Raw genomic sequence first — 8022 nt, 5'->3', positions numbered from 1 at the left:
CTGGGTGTTCTAGGTGAGAGAGCTCCAAGCTTGGCAGCTCAAGTGCCTCCATATTGAGGGTGAATGGCCTCACCGGTGTTGTACCAAGAATCCCATCATTCCAATCATCCACCGCAACTTCAATGTTTGCTTGACCCGTGATGTTCTCGTCATTGTGCCTAATGGTGGAGATGATTTGAGCGACAGAAAAATTGGATAGTGAAGTGATGAGAGAATACCTTAAGTGGGGGAGGCGGTGTAAAGTAGTCATTTTCATTTGAAGTACGTATTTTGTTACGCTTGACCACTATACATCAATCTTGATTAGCACCGAGAAGATAAAGAAAGCCCTGTTTTTTTGTTAACTGTTTTCCATTTCATTTCCTAGTGTGAAATACCCATGGCCATGGATCATGGAGAATGACACACTACTCCGTGTCAATGCCGGATGACATAGTAGTCAGTGCAAGAACCAGTTCTTTCTTATCGTTTGTGTAGTACCAGCTTTTTCTTATCCTCTGTGTACACATTTATGAATCATACAATAGTTAGTTGGTGTCCTTGATTTGCATTTTCTTGGATTTGGAATGTGCTTGTGCTCGATGTCATAGAATGCTTGTGTCCTAGTTTTCAAGCATTCACACAACTTGTCAGAGTTGTACTATATAATGTTTTGCAAATGATATAATTGCATGCACACATCAATGATGGAAAGAGTAAAAGTTATTAATGACGAATTGTCAGACATAATTTACAACAAAAAAGTTGCATACCAACATACTATAGTATATATATTTTTGAAACGGAGGCAAAAGATTTGTTTCATCATTTATTAAGAAGGGACTTTATAAGGTTAATACTCGAAAAAGGAGCATTACAAAAATAGTCTGGAATACAACAAAGATTTTAATCTCCCAACATCGAATTACTCAAGTGCTTCATCCATGCGATTACCTAAATCTTGGCCTCGTTGACGAGCTGCATAACGCAATGAGGCAGCTTGGATTTCTGCCAGAAAATTCATGTTTTTCTCTAGTTCCAGCATTCTATATTCCCGAGAGATAATGGAGAGCTTCACATTTGGTGAAATTATTTCATGAAGATATTTTCTCTCCAGTTCTCTAAATAAGGAAATGAATTTTATTATCCATTTACGGTCCACACGACGGCCAACTATGTCAGATCCTTTAATCGTCAAAATCTCCAGGGCATGGGCACTTTCAACAACATGCACTAGAAATTCAAGTTGTGTTGTTGTTCCAGAAAATCCTGTAATATGTAGGTTCTTTAGATGATTATGTGGACACCGGGGAACACTCTTAATTGGCTCGGAAACACGATGTGGGAACCAAAAACATGAAACTGCAATAGTTTGAGAGAGAAAATATGTTAAGCAATGGCATAATTCATGGTTCACGAGTCAATATACTTATAGCAAAGAGAAGTCTATAGGAGATAGGAGTATACTCACATAAATCGCTAACTTTTCAACGAAAGGAGAAACGCTCAAAAAAGAGGCCAAAGACAAAATATTGCCATCTTCTTTGTCATTTAAATTCAACCTCAAATCTAAACATTTTAAGTTGGAGAACTTGCAAGGGGTTTTCATCCACAAGGGCATCTGAAAAGTAGATAATATAAATGGTCACATAAATCCTTGTAAACTGTACAACAACATGCCTTGACTATAAGCAAGGGCATCTGCCCAAAAAACCTAGCAAAACCAACTTACATATTAGAGTGGAGTGTAAGATAACAAACCTTGAGTTCAAAAGATGCGCGCAATGTCAGATCTTGAACACTTGGAAGCACTTTGGGAAGTACAGACAATGCATGTTCAAGAGTCATTGGGGTATATAAATCAAGAACTGCATGTTTTAGGTCTGCAACATCCCCAAGGTCAACAGGATACAACCGCCCATAGAACATGAATGTTTTGAGTTTCATCGCATTTAGTACTATCTTTGTTATCTTACAGTGCCCAACACGCAAGTATAATAACTTTGACAATGGACGAACCACTGTCAGCTCGTCATTCAAGTGGCATCGAACCATACTGAACCACTCAAGATTAATGCAATTTGATAGCAAATCTTGAAGATCCTTCCGAGTGACACGTAACAAGAGCAAGTCAAGTGTTCTCAGATTCGGGAAACCGTTGAATTGAGGAGGTAGTTCAAATGATGCAAAACTAAGTTGCAGATGACGAAGCCAAAATATGCTTCTGTTATCTAAAAGATTAACAGGAAATCTGTATTGATCCGCTTGCGGTACCAGCAAATCGCGTGGAGGTAAATCAAGGGCAAGACTCTTTGTCTGGGCCGATACAGCAAAAGCAACCCAAGTATTGATATGATTCACTAGCCTGTTGTCATATCCAAATTTGATCATGAGCTCTTCAACAAATGTGCCCTGATGTTGTTGCATGACTGCATTAACAGTCTTAATGAATTTCTGAGTGTGTTGTCGCTGATAAAACACATCGTTGGACACTGTGAGAACATCAAATCTTAGTTTGGGGCATATCTTCCACCTATCTTTCCATTTACTTGATATAATGCCAGTCCTTTAACGGTAGTTTTGATAGAATCGTAGACAGTAGATCCTCAGAAAGGTCTGCAAACTGAACCTTTGCTCTGGTTTTCTTAAAATTTGTTCCCCGGTAGGATTCGTAGGAATGCCTATGTCTTTTTCTTGCGCCATTTAGATCGCTGCCCATTTTGATTCTACATGAAAATGATGCCAGGGTAAGTATGAATATATCAAGTAAATGAACCTGGAAATCCGGAACCCATGTAAACATCACAACAAAATGTTACCCTATTCCATTTCATTTATAGTTTCTACTATCCCTCATAACCAATTAAGAATAGCCATAGTAAGTTGTCATATTTTCCTTGATAAATAAACCGACTATGCTTCTATCAAGAACCGTAAAAGGACACCATTGATTAGAATGATACATACGAGCATGGGTTTATGTCGGTGAACATCGGATCTAGATTGTGTGCTCATTGTGCACGGCACACCCAAAGTTAATTTGTGGAATTTTGTAAGGTTTAGATAGTGATTGGATGAAAAAAAAGTCAGCAATGATAAAAGTTGATTGGGTTAAGATAGCAGCAATGCCACAGGTGAATAGGAACTATGATGTGCGGCGAAGCGCCTGAGTTTGGGTGTTGGGGTTGAGGTGGAGGTGATGATAGATCTAGTTCGTGGAAGGGGATGCTATAGAGCCATGTTGTATCTTATCTTGATTCAAGGATCATTAATACTAGGAAGAGGAATTAGAAAACTAAGGTGGAGGAGAAGAGTGAACTGCGGAGATCCCATGCTACAAAATATGTTGTGTGCGATTAAATAAATCTATATCGTTAAAGTAACTCTGGATTCGTTAAATAAATAAATCTAGATCCTCTAATCAAGATTGGAGGTTGGTCAAGACTCGAGAGCAGAATCAGAAAAGGAAGGGGGGAGAAGGGTGAGCTGTCGAGATCCACTCTTCCCAAATTCATCATGTGTAGATAAATAAATCTCGATCGCTGCAGCAACTGGAGATTCTCTAAAAGTTAAATAAATCCAAATTCTCTGATCTAGATTAGACGTCGGCTAGGACTCAGGAGAGGAATCGGAAAAGGGAGATGAGAGGAGAAGGATAAACTGGGGAGATCTCATGTTCCAAAATCCATCATGTGTAGTTAAAAATTAGATTGTTAGAGCAACTCTGGATTCTCTAAAAGTTAGATATTTATAGTAGTTCCTACTATCACTCATAACCAGATAAGAACAACCTCTCCATCAAATTGCCTTATTTCCGTTGATAACAAATCCAGTTTGCAAAAAAAGGAACCGTAAATCAAAAGGATAAATCAGAGTATGGGTTTGAGTGTTTGTGTGTGCGAGAAGGTGCAGGGAGGCGACGAAAAACTTACCAATGGCGACAGATTATGGATGGGGTTGAGACAATAGCGGCGCGGTGGTAGAACATGAACATCAGTGGGCGGCGGCGCGTTTAAGTTTGGAGGCTAGGGTTGAGGAGGAGGCGGCGGCGATGGCATGCCTAGGTCGCGGAGGGGTATTTTCTTCTTATAGAGGCGCGTTGGGCCTGATCAAACCTGGCCAGATGGGCCGGCCCGGCCTGGCATGGCCCGGACTAGGTTAAACGGGCCAACCACGGCACAGCCTGGCCAGGCACGCTAAATACTCAAGTCGTGCCCAGGCCGGCACGCGTGCTGCCCTCCGAGGCACAGGCACGGCCCATGGCTAAACATGCTGGCCCATAGGCACGTATGGCATGAGATGGCCTGATTTTTTTTATAAAAAAGGGGCCGCGTCAGACCATGCGTAGGCGCGCAGCGCCGCAGTGAGACCTCCTATGTGACGCACTCTGCGTCAAGTTGTTGACATTTCCCACATGGGGGACTTCGACTGGGCCGGCCCACATGAGGGAGGCGACGAAAAACTTACCAATGGTGACAGATTATGGATGGGGTTGAGACAATAGCGGCGCGGTGGTAGAACAGAAACATCAGTGGGCGGCGACGCGTTTAAGTTTTGGGGTTAGGGTTGAGGAGGAGGCCGCGGCGATGGCATGCCTAGGTCGCGGAGGGGTATTTTCTTGTTATCGAGGCGCGTTGGGCTTGATCAAACCTGGCCAGATGGGCCGGCCCAACCTGGCATAGCCCGGACTAGGTTAAACGGGCCAGCCAGAGGGGACTCGAACACACAATGCTCTGCTATAGACGATGTGTTACTGCCAACTGAGCTACCCATTGCCGCTGATCTAACTGCTAGCATCGAACTTAAAGAACAAACAAGCTGCGCAGATCCGAATTAATTTGGAATTTCGGAAGCAATATTTTTTAGAAAAACGGAATGTTCTGTGAAACACAAACACTTACCAAATTTCTGAACAAACTTTTAAAAACTATAAATTTTTTGAAAAACAAGAACATTTTTTCAAAATCTTGAGCAATTTTTTTGAAACCATAACATTTTTACAAATTTCAAAAAAATTGGAAACGTGAACATATTTTGAAATTTCTGAACAAAATTTCCAACCAAATTTTTTTAAAAACTTGTGAACAATTTTTAAAACTGGAACATTTTTTGAAACTCCTGAAATAATGAAAACATGAACAATTTTTTAAAACAGGATCATTTTCTAAAAATTGTGAAAACATTTGAACAAAAACATTCCGAACAAATTGTGTAAAAACAAGAACATTTTCTGAAATGCCCGAACAATTTTTGGAAAACGCGAACATTTTTTTTATTTTGAACAATTTTTTTTAACATGAACATTTTTTAGAAACTCGAACAGATTTCGAACTTTCTGAACAATTTCGAAAGAAACGAAAAAAAATGTAAAAATAAACGGAAAACAGAAAAAAAAAAGGAAGAAAAAGAAACGGGAAAACTGAAAAAAATATAACAAAAAATAAAAAACGAAAAACCCCCAAGGAGAAACAGGAAATACGGTCAAAAAGAAAAAAAACGGTTCAGGGAACCTTCTAGAGGGTTCCCAAAACCAGGGGCGCTCCTAACCGGCTAACATGGCTAGCTCTAGTTTAATGGGCCGGCCCATTGCTAGCGACGCGGGGCATTCCCTGTGCGTTCTGTCACATTTTGACGTTTTGACGCTCTGAGCGGCGCGTAGGGTTTTCCGCCGCAGCGAGAGCGTGCCCACGAGGCACATCGATGCAGCAGGGCTGCATGCATGCATGCACGTTTCGCTCGCTACACTTGCACATTTATTTATTTAAAAGTACTAACATGATACTTTTTAAATTTAAAAGCAGCACGTAGCAGCATAGCAAGTAGGCAGTAGCACACTTGCACATTTATGTAGCACGTCTCGCTCGCTGTGACACTGTGCGTGCCGTGCCGGGGCTGGCACACATGCCCGGCATAACAGCCCAGGCACGACCCACTTAACCTCGTGTCGTGCCGGCCCATGACGTGCCAGACACGCGGGCTATCGTGCCGGCCCGATTAACAGGCCCGTTTGGCTAGGTTTGGGCCTGATCCAAATTGAATGTCGCTTTCCGCAAAAGAAAAAAAAAATTGGAGGTCAGTTAGGAGGAATAGACCAATACTAAGAAAAGCCTTATAGGTGAATCTCAATGAGAGGCGGGCGAGATGAGGCACCCACCACAGCTAATTTTGAAAACTAGCAGTAGCAGGTAACAAAACCAGCCGGCCACAGTAAACTAACTAACTGTGGCGGGCACAGAGGACCACCCGCCACACGTATGTTCACTTGGGCGGGACTCATCTGCATAACTCAGCTATGACGTGCAGTGCCTAGCACCCGCCACAGGCAGATGCCCTAGCAGTGGCGGGCAACTTCTAACAACCACCACTAGTTATTCTTGCCAGCCGTCCTATTTTGCCAGAACATAGTTGTGTTGGTCGCTAGTTGCCGCCTGTCGCAGCACGAACACATTTTATCCCCACGCGCACCCCGTCGTCCCCCTCACTTCACTCGCCCTAACTGTCCCATGGATCTCGCTCTGGGCGCCGTCGTCGCCTCTGCCTCGTCGTCCTTTCATCGGCCCCGTCAGACCCGCCGTCCTCTCCACCACCCCCTCGGCGCCGCCGTCCTATTCCCCGCCACCGTCGGCCCCGCCATCGTGTTTGCGTCCATGTCGGCCCCGCCATCGTGTTCGCCGCCCCTGTCGGCCTCGCCGTCGCCGTCGCCACGGGATCCGGTACGACGTCGTCGCCCCCGCCGTCACCGTCACCCACACCAACGGCTGCGGTCGTGGCCGCCACCCACATTGGTGGGGGAGCTAGGGTTAGAGCTAGAGTACGTGAGTTAGGGGCCGGGTTACGTCTAGGGTTTGTAGATCATAGATTGTAGTTACATTATTTGTTCGTAGATTGTAGGAATTTTCTTATTCATATTCTTAGATCGTACATCGTAGATTATATGAACTTTAAAGCACAGTCTATATATGCCCAAATTTCTATGTAGTGATGTTGATATTGTTAGTTACACTCTTTGTTTGTAGATTATAGGAACTTTCTTATTCATATTCGTAGACCGTAGACCATAGATTATAGGAACTTTCTTTACATGGATTCATAATAAGAGCTAGTGTTTTGGCGAAACGTTGATTTATTTTTGTTTTGCCAAATTTCTAGCACTTAATATGTCCATTTGAAAGCATAGTTCATGCCCAAATTTCTATGTAGTGATGTTGATATTGTTAGTTACGCTCTTTGTTTTTATAGTATAGGAACTTTCTTATTCATATTCTTAGACTGTAGATTATAGGAACTTTCTTTATAGGGATTCATAATAAGAACTAATGTTTTGGCGAAACGTTGATTTATTTATTTTCCGCTAAATTTCTAGCACTTAATATGTCCATTTTAAAGCATAGTTCTTGCCCAAATTTTAATGTAGTGATGTTGATATTATTATGTATCTATTTAATGTTTCTAAGATAATACTTAATTAGTCTACTGATATTGTTAGTTACATTCTTTGTTCGGGGGCAATTCTCACTCAAAATCCACATACTGAGATGATAGTTGTTTTGAGAGAAAGATACCGACTATTGTCATAGGGGTCGTCCTTCCTCTTCTCCTCCTCTGAGAACTTGGTAAGGCAGGAGGAGAAGGTGAAGGACGACTTTCATCATTAGTCGAAATAATATTGAGTGTACATCATATATACAACCACTTGGGAGATGAACCAACTGTTGTCGTAGAGGGCCATTCTGGCCTCCTCCTCTTCCTATGATACATTGATATATGAGGAGGAGAAGGTGAAGAACCACCATCACCGACAGTCGCGTCGAGGGTTTCTGTATAAATTGCTTTCGTATAAATGTGATTTATCTAAGTGTCAACTTTTGCGATTTAGATGAAGAAGCCAACAGGCCTCATTACGACTCCTACAACTCTGGACTTCTTCTCAAGGCTGGTTGGATACTCGGTGTTCGCACTCAGCTATGCGAAGAGGACCCTAGTAGACACACAGAAGGCTCTACAATACGCCAAGAGCGCTGAAGGATCTCCTGATCCTACGAG

At 42.4% G+C, this 8022-nt stretch overlaps 1 long non-coding RNA gene across 1 annotated transcript; it reads right to left on the bottom strand.

The window, feature by feature from the left end:
• Window positions 1–684: 684 nt before the first annotated feature.
• Window positions 685–4027, bottom strand: LOC120968413 (uncharacterized). Its single transcript, XR_012189028.1, has 4 exons — window positions 3912–4027; window positions 1741–2705; window positions 1451–1600; window positions 685–1341 (listed from the first exon to the last, which is right to left on the bottom strand). It is a non-coding gene; the product is annotated as an uncharacterized lncRNA (long non-coding RNA).
• Window positions 4028–8022: the final 3995 nt, after the last annotated feature.

This window comes from Aegilops tauschii, chromosome 7 (assembly GCF_002575655.3).
Source record: "Aegilops tauschii subsp. strangulata cultivar AL8/78 chromosome 7, Aet v6.0, whole genome shotgun sequence".
Classification (NCBI taxonomy): Eukaryota; Viridiplantae; Streptophyta; class Magnoliopsida; order Poales; family Poaceae; genus Aegilops; species Aegilops tauschii.
The sequence above is the reverse complement of the archived record's forward strand: the minus strand, read 5'-3'. Positions and strand labels throughout refer to the sequence as shown.